This window comes from Dipodomys merriami, unplaced genomic scaffold (genome assembly GCF_024711535.1).
Source record: "Dipodomys merriami isolate MVZ:Mamm:240054 unplaced genomic scaffold, mDipMer1.0.p SCAF_165, whole genome shotgun sequence".
Lineage (NCBI taxonomy): Eukaryota > Metazoa > Chordata > Mammalia > Rodentia > Heteromyidae > Dipodomys > Dipodomys merriami.
This window is the reverse complement of record NW_027202993.1, coordinates 1,886,905-1,908,345: the sequence shown is the minus strand read 5'-3', so window position 1 is coordinate 1,908,345 and position 21,441 is coordinate 1,886,905.

Here is a 21,441-nt window from a genome sequence, read left to right as displayed (position 1 = left end):
TACCTCCCATTTGTTTAAACCAGCGTCAGGGTGTTTGTTTGAAGGCACAACTTGAGATCCCTGGGAACCACTGTGGAAGGGACCTTACATGGTGCTATTGGTTACACCTACTGCCCTTAAGGTAGACGGCATTGCTGCTTGAATCCACTGCTCCCATGCCAGACCGGCTGACCCCTTTGCCCTGGACGACCATGGGGAAACATGAGAAGTCTCCAAGCATCCTACTCAGCCAATCCACATATGCCTCAAGAAAAGAAACATGGAATGATTGTTATTGGTTTACTCGTTCAAGATCAAGAGCTGTTGGAGTTTAGTTTTGGGCCAGAGCCATAAGATTGGGGCTCAGGACCAGAAGTCAAGGAGGGGGGAATGAAAGTTTAGAGTATTTGAAGCAGTGACCATTTGTTGCTTGTTTCAGAGCAGAGCAACACGTGGTGCTAAACCACCTGGTTGTGTGCCCTTATAAGACCTGCAAATACTTATCTTGGGGCTTTCCTCCGGGGCTCTGCTGTGTCGGAGTGTAGGACGAGGCCCGAGCTGCAGCCCATTTAAATAAAACAGCCATAGAGTCTGACTCTCGGTGGTCTTCTTGGTGGGGATCCTGCGACCTTGACATAACAATACCTATCTATATCCCAACCTCATTCTTCAAGGAAATAGAAGAGGTAATCCAAAAATTCATATGGAACCATAAAAGACCCCAAATAGCAAAAACGATCCCCAAAAGAAAGAAAAATGCTGGAAGAATACAATACCAAATTTCAAACTCTACTACAAAGCCATAGTAATCAAAACAGCTTGGTACTGGCACAAGAATAAACTTCAGGACCAATGGAATAGAATTGAAAACCTTGAAATGAACCTACAGACCTATCGCCATCTAATCTTCAATAAGGAAGCTAAAAAAACAGAATGGAAGAAATACACCCTCTTCAGTAAATTGTGCTGGCAAAATTGGTTAATCATGTGTAGAAAACTAATGCTAGATCCTTATATATCACCGTGAACTAGAATCAACTCCAAATGGATCAAGAAAATGTGGTATATATACACAATGGAATTCTATGCCCCCATCAGAAAGAATGACATTTCCCCATTTGTTAGGACATGGAAAGACTTGGAAAAAATTAAATTAAGTGAAGTAAGCCAGGCCCAAAGAAACATAGGTCCCATGATTTCCTTTATTTGCAATTACTAGTATATGTCTGAGACAAGCAGAAATGGTCAGATAAGTTGATGTTAGGAATTGAACCCTAAGATATGTATTCAAATATTTTTTTCTTTCATGTGATTGTTTCTAACACATTTATAAGATTATTTCTTTGTTCCCTTCTATGTCCTTCCCCCACGGTATAACCTCTACTTTCACTGTATTTGATGTTGTTATAATTTGTGGAGGGGAAGGGAAAAAACTAATCATTTAAATAGGGATACATGTGGACCCATTGCAACAATGATACGTACAAGTTGTTATGTCAAAAATGAACTTTACAACTTTGGTGCGGGCGAGGAGGATTTGGCGGGGGTACAGGGAGGTGTATGGGTTGGTAAGGGGAAACAAAGGAGGAGGCTACAATGCTTGATAAGAAATGTACTCATTATCTTGCCCATGTAATTGTAACCCATCTGTATAGTATTTTCACAATAAAAAAAAGAAAAAAAATGTGATTTTCTGGCTTTAGCCTCCTATGTAGCTAATACAACCTGTGTAAGACACCAGTGATTGATTAATTCAAAACTCTGTCACTGTCTATTCCTTTCCTTCTTCTACATTTCTTTATTTCTTTTGTGTTGGCCCTGAGGCTTGAACTCAGGCTATTAGTCTTTTTATGTCTTTTATATAACTTGATTCAGTTTTGTTGTTCTAAAGTTTTATTTGTTTATGTTGCTATTTCTATTTTATATGAGTAAATTTATATATCACCTGTAGTCCTATAAAGTTTTTTTTTGTTGTTGTTGTTGGTCGTGGGGCTTGAACTCTGGGCCTGGGGGCAGAGCCTCAGCTATTCAGCTCAAGAAAAGCACTCTATCACTTGAGCCATAGGTTTCTGGATGTTATTTGGAGATAAGTCTCACAGAGTTCCTGCCCATGCTCATTTTGAACTGTAATCCTTAGATCTCAGCCTCCTGAGTAGCTAGGAATACAGACATGAGCCACCAGCACCTGGCCAAAGTTGTATGTTTTTGTTTTGCTTGCTTGACTGATTAGAACCTAAAATTGTTCATCTGTTGTAAAATTTGCAATAGTTTTATCGCCAAGAATAGTGAAATATTTAGAATTACGTATTTTGAGAAAATATAGCCGATTAGGTTTTATTGTTTTAAAGTAAAGAATATCTTTTTTGTATACCCTGAAGTCTGAGTTCAGAACATGTAGTTATTGACAGGAACCCTCCTGTGTGAACCACATCCTTGTTCTCATTTTTTAACCAATCATCTATTAAATAATTTGAAGTTCATAAGGCATCTTTTGTTAAGAATAAGTAAAATAAGCCTAAACTCCTGCATTTTGAGTAACAAAATAAATCCTATTATTAAGAATGTATAGACATAAAAAAATGAAACATCCTAAGAACAAATAATCTTATCAATAAATAGGCAAGTGAATTGACTAGATAGTTCCCCAAACAGATATAGGTGTCTAAGGAATATTTGAAAATATTCAACTTGCTTAGTAATCAAGGAAATGTAAATAAAATCTATGTTGAACTTCCATCTCTGCCTAATCAGAATGCCTATTATAAACAAAAACAGGTATATTTTAGATATGAGACCCTTGTCTGTTGAATGGCTAGTGAATCTGTAGGCTTTCTCCTGATCTTGCTAGCTATGTCCTTTGCCATGCAGAAGCTCTGCAACTTCATGTAATCCCATGTGTGCAACCTTTCTTTGATTTGCTGTGTTTCTGGGTCTCTATTAAGAAAATTTCAGCCTGTGCCAAGGAGACCTAGGGTTACTCCTATTCCATCCTGTAATGTTTTCAGAGGGTCTGCTTTGTCTCCAAGGTCATTGATCCATTTGAACTTCATTCTGGTGCCGAGTGATAGATAAGGATCTAACTTTAGTTTTCTAAACATGATTAATCAATTTTGCCAGCACAATTTTGCCAGCACTGAAGAGGCTGTCTTTCTTCCATTCTATTTTTTAGCTCCCTTATGGAAGATTAGATGGCTATTTGTCTGTAGGTTCATGTCTGCCTTTTCAATTCTATTCCATTGTTTCCGAGGACTGTTCTTGTGCCAGTACCAATCTGTTTTGATTACTATGGCTTTGTAGTGGAGTTCAAAATTTAGTATTGATATTCCCCCAGCACTGTTCTTTCTGTTAAGGATCATTTTTTGCTATTCAGGAACTTTTATTGTTCCATATGAATTTTTGTATTGCCTCTTCTATTTCCTTGAAGGATGAGGTTGGAATATAAAACAGACAAGAGTTTCATATCTAAAATATACCTGGATTTAAAAAAATTAAATCCTCCAACAACAAATCCTCAAAGAAACAATTGCCCAATAAATAAGTGGGCGAAAGACTTAAAGAGAAACTTCTCTGAAGAGGAAAGAAGGATGGCCAATAGACACATGAAGAATTCCCCACCTCCCTAGCCATAAAAGAAATGCAAATCAAAACAACATTAAGATACCACCTAACACCAGTTAGAATGGCTAAAATCAGGAACTCTAATAACAACAGATCCTGGAGGGGAGGTGGACAGAAGGGAGCCTTACTACATTGTTGGTGGTAATGTAAACTTGTTCAACCACTTTGGAAAGTAGTGTGAAAGTTCCTGAAAAGACTCCACATAGATCTCCCCTATGTCCCTGCAATCCCACTTTTGGGCATTTACCCAAATAATCACAAACAAGACCACACTAAAGCTACCAGCACAACTATGTTTATTTCAGCATTATTTACTATAACTAAGATCTGGAACAAACCCAGATGCCCCTCAGTAGATAAATGGTAAAGAAAATGTGGTATATATACACAATGGAATTCTATGCCTCCATCAGAAAGAATGACATTGTCCCATTCGTTAGGAAATGGAAAGACTTGGAAAAAATATATTAAGTGAAGTAAACCAGGCCCAAAAATACATATGTCCCATGGTTTTCTTATTTACAACAACTAGTATATGTATGAGACAAACAGAAAAGGTCAGATAAGTTGTTGTTAAGTGAAATGACCCCAAAATAAGGATGCACATGTTGTTTTTTCTTTCTATTGTTTCTAACTTATTTATATGTTGATTTCTTTGTTGGTTTGTATGTCTTTCCCCCACGTTATAACCCTTGCTTTCACTGAATTTGATGTTGTTATAATTTGTGAAGGGGAAGGGAAAAACAAATTGTTTAAATTGGGATATGGGTGGACCCATTGCAACAATGAGATATACAAGTCATGTGGGATAATGAACTTTACAACTTTGGCGAGGGGGGCATGAGATGGGCGGGGGGTGTGAGATGGGAAGGGATGGGAAGTGGAAACAAAGGATGAGGCAACAATGCTTGATAAAAAATGTACTCACTACCTTTCCCATATAATTGTAACCCCTCTGTACAGTATTTTCACAATAAAACCAAAAAAGAAAGCAGAAATACTCACAAGGAGGTGGGGGGGAAGGTACCCTACACAATATTGGCAAATAAGTGAAACAGTGTAGCCCCAAAAGAAATCAGTGTGGAAGTTCCACACAAGAAATCCTACATATACTCCTGAAGAAATGTAAATCATCCCTACAGTAGAGCTATCTGCACACACATTTTTTTCAGCAGGATTCAAAATAATCACATTCCAGAATTGGCCACCACAGGCAGAATAGTGTGTAAAACTATTATCGCCAATTAACAATAAAAAAAAATCTGGGACTATACCTGTGCACCAAGTGGCAGAGTACCAGACTTGATGAAAAAAAGCCAATCAAGTGATTAAGGCCCTAGGTTCAATTCTCAGAACTGGCAAATACACACACACACACACACACACACACACACACACACACACACACACACAAACACACACACAAAATCAATGCTTACTATATTTTTTAGCCAAGCTTCTTATTCACCTTATATCCATGTACCTATGACAGAGCTAAATATAATGGGAAAGCAATATTTATAATGATAAATTCTATTGAAGAACACCATTTCTTTTTCTTGTTTTGTTTTATTTATATGGTCACTGGGTTTGAACTCACAGCCTGAGTGCTGTCCCTGATCTTTTTAGCTCAAGGTTCGTGCTCTACAACTTAGCTACAGTGCCACTTCCAGTTTTGTGGTAGTTCATTGGAGATAAAGAATCTCAAGGAATCAGAAATCTACACACTGATTTCTAACTGCAATTCTCAGATTTCAACTTCCTGAATTGGTAGAATTAGAGGCCCAATTCACCAATGCCGGGCTAGAATCTGATTATTTTCACCACTGCTCATTGGAAAAGTTCAATTCTTTTTACTCCAGAACACTTGCCAAGCACAATTCTCTCTGGATGGCAATCGAGCAAATAGAGAGGCGCCAGTAGCTCACACCTGTAAATCCTAGCTATTGAAAAGTCTGAGACCTGAGGGTAGTGGTTCAAAGCCAGTCAGGGCAGGAAAATCTGGGGGACTTTTAGTCCCAATTAACACAAAAAATCCATATGTTCAGCTGTGATGCAAGCAGTAGAGCTCTACCTTGATCAAATAACTCAGGGATAGACCTCGGGCGCTTTCAAGCACAAGGATGTAGCAAACCCTGGGTCCCTCCAGATCAGGCAGGTAGCCAACCATGGCATGGGATCCACATCATTTTCATCTCCAACTTGTTGGTCAGACTCCTGTGAGTCCCTTGTCCAAAGTGCTGGCTGTAGGATCTGGTCCCTGAGAGGCTTCCATTGAACTTCTCTATAGTTCATGGTCCACTGTACATAATGAAGACTGCTGCCAAATTGGTGTGTGTGTGTGTGTGTGTGTGTGTGTGTGTGTGTGTGTGTGTGTGTGTGTTTGTGTGTGTGAACAGCACATTATAATTAACATTATGTCATAATATTCTTATGAGAATTGTGTGCTTAACCCATGTGAAAAAAACTAACTAGTACCAAAATACCCAAAAAGGACCAGCTGATATTAGTACCAGTTATGGGTTAGTATTAACACTAGCATTAGTATAAATCAGAGCACATAGAAGGACCCATCTGATCTACCAGTTGAAAATTCAAGAATCATTTCCTCCTCTGCTGCATCTCAGGCAGTCAAAGACAAATCTTTTCAACAGACTTGGGGAAGAAGGAGTTAACTCCATCTGTAAGGCCCAAAAGAATCCCCATGCTGATATATGAGTACTATCACACACACACACACACACACACACACACACACACACACACACACACACACACACACACACACTCACTCACTTGTAGGTCCAGCAGTATTCCCAAGCATCTCCCCTGATCTGTGTACTCTATACAGCAAAGGCTAGAATTCGGTGGAAATAGGAGCAAAGCACCTTGTACACACTTCACCAGCTGTTAGACTGGTCTTCCACTGTCCAGTAATAGATGGATGTAATCTTTGTTGCTCTGCTCTTAGCTGCAGGAAAAGTGTCTTGCCTTGGGAGGACAGTGAAGGGATTAGTGTATCTACACAGGTAATATGAGGAGTCCTGCATCAGGAAAATACCTCTTTTAAGTGCTAGTTTATTAGAAAGCTTTGAGCACACTTGGCCAGTACTAACATATATTCATGTATTCTCCTTATTTTATTTAAATAAAAATCAATATTTATGAACTCTCATTTCTCCTTGGTTCTTCTGGTATATTCCTGTCATGTCTAAGGCTTCACTTTAAAGCTTCATTCCCCCTTCTCTCTGGTGAACTTTCGTGAGAGTTATCAAGTAATTTTCTTATTTAATGCAACCAAGACGATGCTGATGAAGAAAACAGTGTTACCTTCAGGTTAGCTTAAATATCTGCTTTGATAAAGGAAGATGAGGGTCTTACAACCTTCATGCCAAAGGTACTGCCTCTGGAGATAGGGAATTGCATTTCCTCTGCCTTCCTAGCATCCAGGGTAACCTCTGGTCTCCCAGTAAAGGAATTCCTTTCTAAGAAAAAAAAAAAACATTCCAACAAATTGCAGAAGGCCAGCAATCCACATTATTTCTGCTTAAGAACACTTCTCCTACCATATACTGATGATTCACACCCATATCCCTAGCCATTCAAGAGTCTGAGAGCAGAGGATCTCGGTTCAAAGATTTCTGGGGCAAGAACAGTCCATGAAACTTTTATCTCATTCACCACAAAAAGCCAGTAGGAGAGTGATGGGCCAAGCGGTACAGGACCACCCTTGAACAAGAGCTCATGGACAGTGCCCAGTCCTGGAGTTCAAGCATAATGCACACACAAACACACAGAGACACAGACACAGACACAGACACAGACACAGACACACACACACACACACACACACACACACACACACACACACACACACACAAAAGCTCGAAGTGGAGATGAGGCTCAATACTATAAGTTTAGTCTCTTTTTTGTATTTTTTATTTTAAAAATCCTTGTTAGAGGGGTTGGTTACAGTTACATGAGCAAGGAACTGATTACATTTCCTATTGAGCATTGTTGCCTCCTCCTTTGTTTTCCACCTACCATCCCTTCCCTCCCACATCCACAAATACCCTCCCCACCCCCCACCCCCACCAAACTTGTAAAGTTCATTTTCAACTAAGTGTTTTGAACATCTTATTGTTACACTGGGTCAACCCACATCTGCAAAAACACAAAGTTAATCTTACGTGAAATTTTTTACTAAGGGAAAATGTCAATGCCCAGATTTCAAGCCAGAATATCAATACACATTTTTTAAAAAGACTACTTTTGATAAGCTTACCAGACATAACTGATTCTCTTCTTTTTATGATACTGAGGTTTGAACTCAGGGCCTCATGTTTTCTAGATACACACTCTAATATTGAGCCACAGCTGTAATTTTTGCACTGTTTTTTAGACAGGGTCGCATTTCCTGCTCAGGTATTCAACTGGATTTCAGTCATCTTACTTTCCTCTGCAACTATTGCTGGGATGAGAGGTGCACACCACTATGCACAGCTTCCTCTGTTCAGATAAGGTCTCACAGAATTCTGCCTGGGTTGACCTGAAAACATAATTTTTGCAGTCTCAGACTCCCAAAAAGCTAAGATTATAAGTGCAGATCACTAAGCTCACCTTATTGAAGCCCTAGATTCAATCACCAATACAAAAATTGAAAATAAAAATAAATTCAAATGGAAAGACAGTATGGTAAGAGCAGGGAAAAGGGATGGAGTAATGATCCTGGGCAGCTCCTGACGTTCAATCTGATGGCTTTATTTACCAACATTGGAAAAGAAAATGAAACGATGTAACAAGAGAACCCTACATGCTTTTCCTTAGCAACCAGACAGTCCTGCCTGTCTTTTCTCATTTATGCCAGAGCCAAAGGGCTCAGTAGACCACGAGTAAGGAAGGAAGTTAGAGATGTGTAAGATGAAAAAGAACAAGCCCTGGACATGTTGGAAATCAAGACAGCCTCTGGAACCTTAGAACTGTTAAGTATTTCAGACACTAGTATCCCAAAGAAACCAAATGTTCAGAGAGAAGGCCAAGATATGCTCTGAGGTGTATAGATTTCCTTATTCAAAGAACACACAGACCTCCCAATGACACAATCCTCCCTGCCAACAGTAGTCTTTCACAGTGAGTCTCAGGGGGTAAACCAACTGCCCTTTTCTACCCACCAGACACCAGCCCACATCCTGAGAGCACTGACAGCAGGGAGAGAGGGTTCATCCCTATAGCAACCCAAGAATGAAGCTCAGAGGACCACACCTAATTACATAATGTACTCAGACCTCATAAAGTTCCAACAGCTGCCCGAAGGTGTCTTTAGCTCTTCAAAAGGATCATGCTGTGATGCCTAGCTTTACAGCCCAAACTTCCCACCCAGTATTAGCCCTGTTGAATGGCATACAAGCCAATTAGGGCTCTCTGATAAATTTCCTAAAATAATCAGGCTCAATGCCAGCATCCAGTCACTTGTCCTCTGGTGACAAAGCCTCAAGACCATTCAAGACAGAAGCAGCCATCACCTCAACTCCACCTGCCATGGGCAGTTCAGAAATCCTTACTCTTTTGCTCCCACAGGCTAGGTTTAATTTTGGGATAATCTCACCAACACTGTCTCCTAATATCACTGTCCCCAAGGGCTGACACCCCTATCCAAGCAAATAGTCAAACAAGCTGGAGGTGTCCTCTTTGGGGAGGACAAACCAGCCATTCATGAGCCCATTTCCAGGGGCTTCCCATCCCCCAGAAGCCTTGGATGGGTCATCTGCTCCCTCCAGCAACAAGCCTACCACTCTTCCCAGACCCAAACTGACCACAGTATCCTTTAATAAGCTGGAAACTCATCTCCAAGTTTGGAAAGCTGCTGTCCCCAAACTCTTTGGCTGAGATGGTAGGCAGCTTCTTGTGCATTCAGGTGGCCCAAGTTGAACCTGCAAAGCCATCCAGCAAGGTTTATCCTACCAGCCTCATCCCTTGTTCCCTTGCCAACCTGGAAAGCCCTGCTTCTTCCAGCTCCATTGCCCACCCTGTCTTTAGGGTGCCTCTGAGCGTAGTTTCTGCTTCCTGAACTTGCCCACATATTCTGAAAAGTGCACAGAGAAGCCTTAGGCATCTCTTGGGCTCCAGAAGTCAGATCACAGGGAGACTTCTGCATCTCCAAGTCTTGCTCCTAGCACAGTCACCAATGGAGCAGTGCCCCCATGATCCAACGCAGACCTCTTACTTGGGTAAAAAAAGACCCTGTGCTTGTATCGCCCACAGTCAGCAGTCAGCAGTCCTGGCACATGGGCATCTACTGAGGCCACCCCAGTAGCTATGGGGGCTCTGACATCAAGACAGAGGCAGGCACACCCAAGCAGGCTGACGTTGGAGCAGCTCCTCTTCCTGGTGCAGGCATGGTGGCCTTTGAAGAAGAACATGACAGTTCACACACTAGAAGATCACAGTACACACTCTAAAAACTTGGTAAGCAATGGCCCTGTGCTCAGAGACCTGACAGAGGCAGGAAATCAGAGAGAGATAGAGAGGGAGACAGACAGAGAGACAGAGAGAGAGAGAGAGAGAGAGAGAGAGAGAGAGAGAGAGAGAGAGAGAGAGAGAGAGAGAGAGAGAGAGAGAGAGAGAGAGAGAGAGAGAGAGAGACTCTAGGCTATCTCTGATTTGGGTTTCAAAATCCTTGCCGAGAAATGCATATTTTCACCATGAAATAAAAAGGAAAACTGCTAACTCTAACTCTGACGGAGTAGCTGGGATCAATCTAGACTTCCTAACATAAACAATCACAGAAGTGGAAGTTATGTGAAAAATAAATATATGTATATATAAAATAAATATGTAGACATATATGTATATTCACATATATAATGTGAATATGTAATGTATGTATAATTTATTATGTATATATGTATAACGTACAGGGAGAAAAAAAGAAATACATAGTGTTTGACAGAATAATGACCAAAACGTTCCCAAATTTGATTGAAAGAATGAACCCTTCTATGCAGGAATCTAGCAGCTTAAAGAAGTCAATTAATGTAAGTACACAGGTCCACACTAAGCCATTCTAATTAAACAGTCAAAGACAGAATACCTCCCAAAGCACAGACACACAACTCATCACACACAAGTGATCTTCAACAATGTTATGACAATTTCTTATCAGAAACTAGATTAACTATTAGCAAGGGCAACAAATTTAAGGTGCTAAGAGGACATATCTAATAGCCACCTTTCTTATTTTATTTTATTTTTTTAGTGTGAAAATACTGTACAGAGTGGTTCCAATTACATGGGCAAGATGAGTACATTTCTTATCAAGCATTGTAGCCTCCTCCTTTGTTTCCCCTTCCCATCCCTTCCCATCCTCCCCCTGCCCCCCACCCAATTCTCCCTGCTTACCCCCCACCCCGCACCAAAGTTTTAAAGTTCATTTTTGACATAATGACTTGTATATCTCATTGTTGCAATGGTTCCACCTATATCCCTATTAATCTTTCTAACAAATATATATCCTTTCTCCAAATGTGAGAGATGAGCTAAGTACCTAACGATGGTTCAGGAATATAATCTTAGCTACTCAGGAAGGTGAAGATTGTGGCTCAAAGCCAGCCTGGACCTTGTCCCCTCAAGAGCAAGTTGTAGGAAAGCTACCCTTGAGTTGGATGGAGTCCTTTTTGCTTTGTCATTGCTGGAACAAGATATAAGATAAGGTGACCATCAAGAATGGAGGCTATTGTCTAGTGTCTCCACGGATGCAATTTATGAGACTCAGGAGTTTTCCAGAAGGTCAGAGGATTTTGACCACTGATGTAGTGGTTTCAGGAATGGCATAATAGTGACCAGAGCAACCACAAGCCCACATGGAGTCTTAGCAACAGTCTTTGAAGACTATAAGCTAGAGTATCAATGCTGGCAAGCTATGATTGGTCCACTTTTTCTCTGACCTCACTGGCTCAGACTTTGATTGGTCCATTTCCTCTATGATGTCACTATGCCTGGCTGTGATAGCTCCATTTTGAGATGTCATGCAAGGTATATATGAAGCCAATGTGCTCCAACCTATGTCTTTTAACACCTCTAGGAGCTCTTGATTGGTGACCCACTGGACTGACTCAAAGCTAAATTCGTGATTTTTTTAGTTGGGGAGGTGAGTTGTCGTTTGGATTTTGGTGTTTCTTTTTATTTTTTTCTGAGGTTTCCATTATTTTATTTAGTTAATTTTAGATAGACTTGCTACCTGCCATCATAGCAGAAGGATGGAAGAATACAAAGAATCCTCCTCCAGATCCTTGAAGAAGGATATCATCAAACAATAAAAGATGAAAGAGCTCATCAACCATGGTACCAATGGACAAGTGAGGCTATCCCATCCTTGCCTCACACACATGAAAGTGGCAGTTAAAATATTCCTGAAGGGAGAGTCCTCCAGTCATCAGTTAAAGAATGAGGTGGTCATTTTTAAGACGGTATGGCACAAACACATCAACAGGTTGTACCAGGTGATGGAGAAGGAAGAGTATGTGTATTTCATCATGGAATTGGCCAGTAGGGGATACCTCCTGGGGTGGATCTGAAGATCCTGCCACCTATATGAGGATGAAACCAAGAGGCTCTTCACACAAATTGAAAGTGCTGTTCACTGCCCATACCAGAACAGAATCACAAACTGAAACATTAAGTACAACAACATCCTGTTGGATACCAAAGGCAATATCAAGGTCAGTGGTTTGATCTGAGCATCTGGTTCACCCTGGGGCAGTTGCTATCGAATGTATTTGCTGCTGAGCTATTCCACCACTTAAATTTTCCTGGAAGAAAGAAATGATTGCTGGGTGTCGCTGGCTTACACTTGTAAGCCTAACTATTCAGGAGTCTGAGATCTGAGGATCATGGTTCAAAGCCAGCCGTGGCTGGCTTTACCCTCTGATCAAACTCATACTGATACCAAAGACTAATTTGAGGAGGAGATGGCAGTGGATAGAGGTGGCTAGCAAAATAGTTACCACTCTTGTCAGAACAAGCTGCTGAATGTGGACCCAGGAACAGAGCAGTTCAAGACAAAGGGGAGGAGAGGGCTGAGAGATATCAAAGATAACTTCACTTGAAAGCCAGAAAGCCTCTTATTGAGATGGGAGAGATTTGTAGGTGGTCTACTAAAAGAAAGAGTTGTAAATGGGATCCACAAATGGAAATGAAAACCCTATTTGCCCAGAAAACCCCAAGAAGACAGGTAAATCAACTGCCTTAGGTTTCCTCAGGAGGGATTCCAGCCAAGGGACATCTTGTACTGCAGTGTAAACTGAATGTTGTAGTTATCAAAGCATGTAATTTTTGTGGATTGTATCAATTCCTTCCATATACAAAACTACTTGAATTACTCTTGAACTACACCCTAGTCTTTAAAAATATAGTTTGTTGAATTTTATTCCGTTATTCTTTAAGATGCAGTCTCATCATGTAGCCAAGTCAACTTCATAATTCTGCTGCCTAGTCTCCCAAGTTTAGGGTTAACAGCTGTGTACCTCTATGTCATGCATCATCCTATTGTCTGTACATTTCCTTAAGTTTTAATACTTTATTTTATCCCTTGGCAGGACTACAGTTTTGATTGAGAGGCTGGTGCTGGGCAAGCAAGTGCTCTACCCCTTGACCCCTGCCCCCAGCCCTTGCTCTTCATTTTACTTTAAATAAGCTCTTATTGTACTATTTTGCTTGGGTCAGCATCAGACTGTGATTGTAAGATTTTTCCTGCTGGGAACCTTTTTTTGTGCTTTCATATATTTTGTAAATATAATTTTTCAGCCGAGGGCCAGTGGCTCACACCTATAATCCTAGCTAGTCAGGAGGCTGAGATCTGAGGATTGTGGTTCAAAGCCAGCCCACGGAGGAACATTCGTGAGACTCTTATCTCCAATAAACCACTAGAAAACAGGAAGTAGCACTGTGGCTCAAGCAGTATAGCACTCGCCTTGAGATGAAGAGCACAGGGACAGCGCACAAGCCCAGAGTTCAAGCCCCACGACCAACAAAAAATAAAATAAAATCAAAAATAACTTTTTATCTTATTAAAATGAAGCTACACATAGGTGTTACCTTTATATAAGTCATTTTAAAATTCAAAGCCTTATTTTAAAAGAGTAAAAATGCATAAAATCACTAAAAGTTATCTCTAGAAAAAAATGACTACCAGATTAAATGTTTTTGGAGGCTGGGTCAGTAGCATTTGGTATTGTTCTCACTTCAGCTCTAGACAATGCTACATAGTTCCAGGGCTGCATGGCCTAAATAAAAACAAGTAAAAAGTAAAAAACAAAAATGATCCTTTAGGGCACAGTTGTGGAAGATTTGAAATACTTTTGTACATTTTATTGACCATTTGTACATTTCTGTGCTGATGAAAAGTGATGTAGAAATTTTGGTAGAATTTGACACATTCTTCTAACGTAACATAGAATTCCACATTACACAGCAATTCCATTTCTCATTGCATAACCAAAACAACAAAAGAAAAAAAAACTAATAGCTCATATACCGATGATAACAGCAAAGTTCAGAATAGTCAGAAGTTGGAAATACCTGGCGTGTCTATAAGATGAACAAGTTTATAAAATATTAGGTATACATAAATGGATTATGACTTATCCACAAAAAGGCTGCAATTAATATATATCTGTCACAGATGGATACAAAAATAATCTACTATTTATGTGAAACATATTGATTAAACTATTTCATAAGAGAAAATGTAAGATTAAAATTTCTGGGACAGGACATTGGAATTATCATTACTCTATGATTGTGTGGATTCCATCAGTATCTAAAAGACAGTTCACAAATAGAGGTAATTGTTACAATGCAGTGTGGATATAATTAATCTCACTGAATTTTATACTTACCTATCAAGTATGAGGCCCTGTGTTCAACCTCCAACACATCCAAAAAATGCTAAATCTTCCTTCTGTTACCTACCTTCAGTGGTAGGTCCTTTTCTACTGTTTTGATTATATTCCTCTGAGGATCTCTCGTGGATCTCTGATGTTTAGTTATTCTTTACAGGAAATCCATTATTTCAATATTAATTTTGAGTTTTAAAGGAAACCTCGTATATTAAAATGAGGGAAATGCCTGCAGTTCTAACTCAAGAGGCTAAAGCAGGAAGATCCTTACACAGTCAAGGATGCATAGGTAGGTCATGTCTAAATCCCCATGGTAGATGCTGAAAGTGCAGGGACAATTATTTGTAAGCAATTACAAGTGAGAGATAAGTTTCTGATCACATTATAATATGGTCATGTCAGCTTGTAGTTAATATTTACATGAACTTTAAAATTTTTCCTATTTTCTTTACTCAGTATGTCATTTTGAAACTTCGTACTTTCTCATTTGCCACATTTACAAAGAAACATAATTTTCCTTAGCATCATATTAAACATGGTTTTTGATTTTTTTTCTATATTACACCTACTATTATTTATTTTTAAAAGTTTTTTTTTCTGCCTGTAAGGACTGGCCACTGTCTCAGAGGTTTTGCTTAGTTCTGCCAATTGAGCCACAGCTCAACTTCCAGCTTCATTCATTTGAAAAGTCTCATGCAATGCTCAGCACAACTAAGGAGGCTGAAATCTGAGGATCCTGGTTTGAAGCCAGTCTGAGCAGCAAAGTCTGAGATTCTTATCTCCAATTAATCACCAAAAAACTGTGGGTAGTAGAACTATAGCCTTGAGTAAAACAGGGCAATTCAAGCTCTAGTACTGGTAATTACATGAACAAGTCTCATGGACTTTTTTCCTTGGGCTGGCTTTGCACTTCAGCCCTTAGATTTCAGTCTCCTGGGTAGTTAGGATTTACAGACACGAGCAACCAACCACTGACTTATTTTAATATTGCTGTTTTTGTTTTTCTTTTTGTTGTTCCTGGGGCTTAAGCTCTGGGCTTTGGGTGCTGTCCCTGTGCTCTTCAGCTCAAAGCAAGCACTCTACCACTGGAGCCACAGAACCACTTCCAGTTTTCTGGCGGTTTACTGGAGATAAGAGTCTCATGAACTTTCCTACTCCGGTTGACTTTGAACAATGATCTTCATATCTCAGCTTCCTGAGTAGCTAGGATTACAGGCTAGTGCCACCAGTGCCCTTCTGTTTCTTAGCTTTTTGACCCAAGGATGATGTTATACAACTTCAACCACAGCTCCACTTCTAGCTTAGTTTTGCTTATTGGACATAAACTTCTAATATATATTTCTGGGTAGAATGGCTTCAAACCATGATCCTCAAATTTCAGCTTTCTGAGGTGCTCCAATTATACACATTAACCACAAACCCATCGGTATTTGAAAATATTAATATGTTTTCCCCCTTTTGTCTTTTTAAATTTTTTCTTGTTTTTAATTTTTGTATATGTGCTAGCCCTGGGGCTACAAATCAGGGCCTGGATACAATGCAAAAGCTTTCTCTTCAAGACTAGTGGCTTACCACATGACCCAAAGTGTACCATGTGGCTATACTTGTTTTGTCTTAGTGCTTGAACTAAAGCTCTGGGTGCTGTCCTAGAAAGTGGTTTTCCAGTTTGCATTCGGGTCACAGCTCAATTCCAGGTTTTCTTCAATTCTTGATAGTTAATAGATGAGTCTTATGCAAAGCCCAGCACGAATTATTTGGCTAAAATCTGAGGATCATGGTTCAAACCTACTAGGGCAGAAAAGCTCATGAGACTCTTAGCTCCAATCAATCACTGAAAAGCTGAGAGTAGTAGAGCTCTATCCTCGAACAAAACAGAATAAGTTCAAGCCTCAGGATGGTACACAGATGCGAAAACAAAGCCTCATGGACTTTCTTGCATGGGCTAGCGTTGAACAATGATTCTCATATTTCAATATCTCTTCATCCTCTTTCTGAAAATTTTATTGGTTCTGTGGTTTGACCTCTGATTCTGGGGCCTATATCTTACATTTTAAACTCAAGGGTGGTGCTTTACCATCTCTGCAACAGCTCAAGGCTTTGTGCTGTGTAGCTGGAGATAAGAATCTCAAGCACATTCTTTCCCAGGCTGACTTGACACTGCAATCCTCAATTGTCAGCCTCTTGTGTAGTGAGGATTACACATATGACCAGCAACATTTGGGTCATTTTAAATCTTTAATATGTGCTTGCTTCCACCTTCTTTTCTTATTCTTTTTTCATTTTTGCTTGTCCGGGGAGTAGAAATTGAAGCTCAGATGCTGTCTCAGGACATACATGGGACCAACCATAACATTTTGCTTTTGGGGGGAGGTTAAATGGAGAGAAGAGAATCATGTAGAGCTAGGCCAGATTCAGGAGGCTGAAAATTGAGGAGAGTCCATGACACTCTTTTCTCCAATTAACCACTACAATCTGAGAGTAGTCTATAATGGAGCAAAATAGTGCAAGTTCAAGCACCAGGACTGGCACACACACACACACACACACACACACACACACACACACACACACATATCTTATGAACACCTATACCTGAACTGAGCTTTAAACAGTATCCTTAAATTTCAGCCTGAGTATGTAGAATGAAAGATATGAGCCACCAATGATTGGCTGATTGACACCTCTGTTACTTGTTCTTTCTTCTCTTCTTCTATCCTTCTTTTCATTTATTTCATTATTTTTGTGTTTATTGGTCTTTGAGATCAAACTCATGCAAGGCCTGGCCTGATTCAGGAGGCTGAAATCTGGCCATCATGGTTTGAAAGCGGCCTGCACAGGAAAATCCATGAAACTCTTATTTCCAATCAACCAACAAAAACCTATACCCAGTATGGCGCCACACACAAAACAGTCTCCTGAAATTTCATGATTAGGTTTGCCTTTACACAGGATCTTAAATTTTAGCGACTTGCATTTCTAGAATTACAGACATGAGCCGACAGTCTTAAGTTCTCTACTTCCAACCAGTTAATTTTTTATTGTGATCCTGAGGCTTGATCTGTGATCCAGGGCACTGTTTCACAGGTTTTTCTCAAGGCTGGTGCTTTATAACTACAACCACAGCTTCATTTCTGCTGTTTGTTGCTGGCTATTTGGAGACTTAGGCACTTCCCTGTCCAGGCTGGCTGTAAACAACCACCTTCCTTCAGATTTCAGGCTTGTGAGTCACTAAGATTACACATATTGAGCAAAAACTCATGCATGGCTCATTTTGAAATTTTAATTGGATTTTCTCACACCGTTTTTTTTCCTAGTCCTAGCCCAGGCCTTGGGCACTGTCCCTGAACTTCTGTTACTCCAGGTGAGAATTGTACTACTTGAGCCACAGTGCCACTTCCAGTCTTTTCTATTTATGAGGTACTGAGGAAACAAAGCCAGGTATTTAAGCATGCTAGGCAAGCACTGTATCACTAAGCCACATTCCCAGCAATTCTTACAACTTTTTATTTGTATTTTTGTTTCTATGTATGCTGGTCCTGGGTCTACAAATCAGCCCAGGTGCAGCCCCAGAGGTTTTAATTGAAGACTAGCACACCAAGACATGAGCTACAGCACAACTTGTGGCTATTTTGTTTTGTTTTGTTATAAGTAGCTACTTAGATTTGATTCCAGGAATTCTCCTACCTGGGCTGGCTTTCAAATGTGATCCTCAGATTTGAGTCTCCCAAGTGGATACCATCAAAGGTGTTTGCCACCTATGCTTAGCTCATTTTAAACTCTGAAATTGGCTCTTTCTTCTCCTATATTCTCTACATTTATTTATTTTATTCTTTGTGTGTGTGGGTCCTGAAGTTAATATCAAGGTCTGGGTGCTGTCCCATAAATTATTTTCTCATTTCTGCCATTGGAGCTACAGCTCAATCACCAGGTTATATTTTTCTTCCTTTTGATGGTTAATTGGAGATAAGAATCTCATGTAAAGCCCAGAAAGACATAGAAGGCTGAAACCTGAGGATTGAAGTTGAAGCCATCCTGGGCAGGAAAGTCCATGAGACTCTTTTCATCAACTACCAAGATGCTGGGAGTGGTAGAGCTCCTACATGAATTCAAGCCACAGGTTGGCACACAAAGAAAAAAAGCCCCATGAACTTTCCTGATTGGGCTGGCCTTTAAGTGGTATCTTCAGACTTCAGCCTCTTGAAGAGCTAAAATGATAAGCAGGAACCATCAGACCCAAGCTTATATTTAAATCTCAAATGGTCATTTCTGCTCTTCTTTCAGTTTTGTTTTTGGCCAACTTTGGGCTGAATTATATACCTGGGTACTGTTTCCCAGGTTTTTCATGGAATTTCAGTAATTTACAACTACTATCACACCTTCATTTCCAGCTTTAGCTGGGTAGTTGGAGAAAAGAATTTCAGCATGTTCCTCCCCAGGCTGGCTTTGAGCTGTGATCCTCATTTTTCAACTTTCTGAGTAGCTAGGAATACACAAATAAACCAACAACCGTGGCTCATTTTGAAATTATTTTCACTTTCTCCCATCTTTTATAATTTGTACTCTTTTTTTCTTTCTTTTTGTAGGTGTCTATGCTAGGGCTTCAGCACCAGGGCATGTGTGTTGTCCCAGAGCTTTCTGTTTAAGACTAGCATTCTACCACATGTGCCAGAACACAGCTCGTGGCATATTTTTGGTGGCAAATGAGACATAAGAGTATCATGGATTCTTCTACCTGGGCTGATCAGTAGCTGATAGAACATCAGTGAGCTACCAATGCTTGATTTATTTAAACCTCTGTCATTTGATCTTCCTTCTGCACTTCTACCCTCCTATTGTTTAATTATTCTGTGATTGTCCCGGGGCTTGAATTCATGACCTGGTTGCTATCCCAGAATGTGATTGCCCAATTCTGCCACTTGAGCCATAACTCAATTCCAAGGTTTTTTTCTTTTCTTTTTGACAATTAATTGGACATAATAGTCTGAGTCAAAGCCTATCATGAATCAAGCCAGCCTTGGAAAGAAAGTCCATGAGATTATGACCTGCAATTAACCACTGAAAAGCTGGGAGTGGTAGAGCTCTAGCCTTGACCAAACCAGCACAAGTTCAAGGATGGCACATACAAGCCACAGGATGGCACAGAGATGCACACACACAGAGAAAATCTTATGGATTTTCTTACTTGTGTTAGCTTTGTACTGTGATCCTCAGATTTCAGTCTCTCTTTTTCCACTCTCCTTTTTATTTATTGTGTTTTATTTGTAAATTTTCGTGGTCCTGCAGCTTGACCTCTGGCACTGGAGACTGTTTCTGAGCTTTTTAACTAAAGGCTGCTGCTTTACCACCTTGAGTCCAGCTCAGGGCTTTGTGCTAGATAGCTGGAATAAGCATCTCAAGCATGTTCATGCCCAGGCTGACTTGATACCACAATCCTCAGAGGACCAACAAACCTTGTGTCATTTAAAAATTTTAATATTTGCTTGCCTCTACCTGCTTTGCTTTATTCTTTTTTTTTTGCATGTGTGTGCTGTTCCTGGTCTACAAATTGGGTTCTTATTCTGTCCCAGAAGTTTTTATTCAATGCTATCCTCTATTACATGAGTCACACCATAATTTTTGGCCCTTTTTTGGGAGGTGATTAATTACACACAATAGTTTCATGGACTCTCCTGCCTGGGCTGGCCTGAACCATCATCCTCAGAGTTCAGCCTCTTGAATAGCTAATAGAACATGTATGAACCACCAATGCTTGACTCATTTACGCCTTTGTCACTCGCTCTTCCTTGGTTACTTCTACTCTTCTTTTTTCTTCTGTGCATGTCCTGGTGCTTGAATTCAGGATCTAGGTGCCGTCCCAGAAAATATTTCCCCAGTTCTGCAACTTAAGCCATAGCTCAACTTCCAGCTAAATCAGGTGGCTAAAATCTGAGGCCCATGTTTCAAAGCCAGCATGGGCAGGAAAGTCCATGACACTTTCATCTCCAAGTCAACACCCAAAATCTGGGAATGCTAGGGCATTAGGCAAAGGATTGTACAGAAACACACACATCACACATACAAACACACAAACACACACACACACACACACACACACACACACACACACACACACACACACACACAAATATACACACCTATACACAAGCTTGCCGGGACTTTGCTTCTTGGCTGACCTTGAAACTTGATCCTCAGATTTCTGCCTCTTGAGAAGGAGTACAGCCATTATCACCAAGCACCAGGCTTATGTTTAAATATACAGTTGCCCTTTCTTCTCCTACAAATTTTTTAGCACTAGAAATTGATCTCTTGGACAACATACAGGTTAATTTTTAGCTTTTTCACCAAATACAATGCTTTACAACTACAATCATATCTACACTGGGTAGTTGGGAATGAGTTTCATGTACTTTTTTGGCCAGTCTTTCTTTGAACCTTGAATATCTAGGAATAAACATATGAACCAAAATGCATGCTCATCTTGAAACTTTACATTTCTCTTTACCCATCATTTTTAGTTTGTGCTTTTTTGTTTTTTTGAAATGTGTGTATAGGATTTCAACTTAGGGATTAGATGCTGTTCCAAGCTTTCTGTTTTAAACTACCACTCAACTGCACGAGCCAAAGTACAAATTGTAGCTTATTTTTGGTGCAAATTAGATCTATGAGTCTCATGAACTCTCCTACGTGGGCTGGTCATGAAGCGTGATCCTTAGATTTCATGCTCCTGAGTACCTCTTATACCATGTGTGAGCAAACAATTTTAGATTCATTTCAACCACTGTCACTGACTTTTTTTTTGTACTTGTATCCTCCTTTTCTTTTATTTCTTCTCTGCTTGTCCTGCAGCTAGAACTCAGGGTCTGGGTGCTTTTTCCCAGTTCTGCCAGTTGAACTACAAGTAAATTCCAGGTTTTTATTTTTTTGTTTTTGCTTTTCATTAGAAATGAGT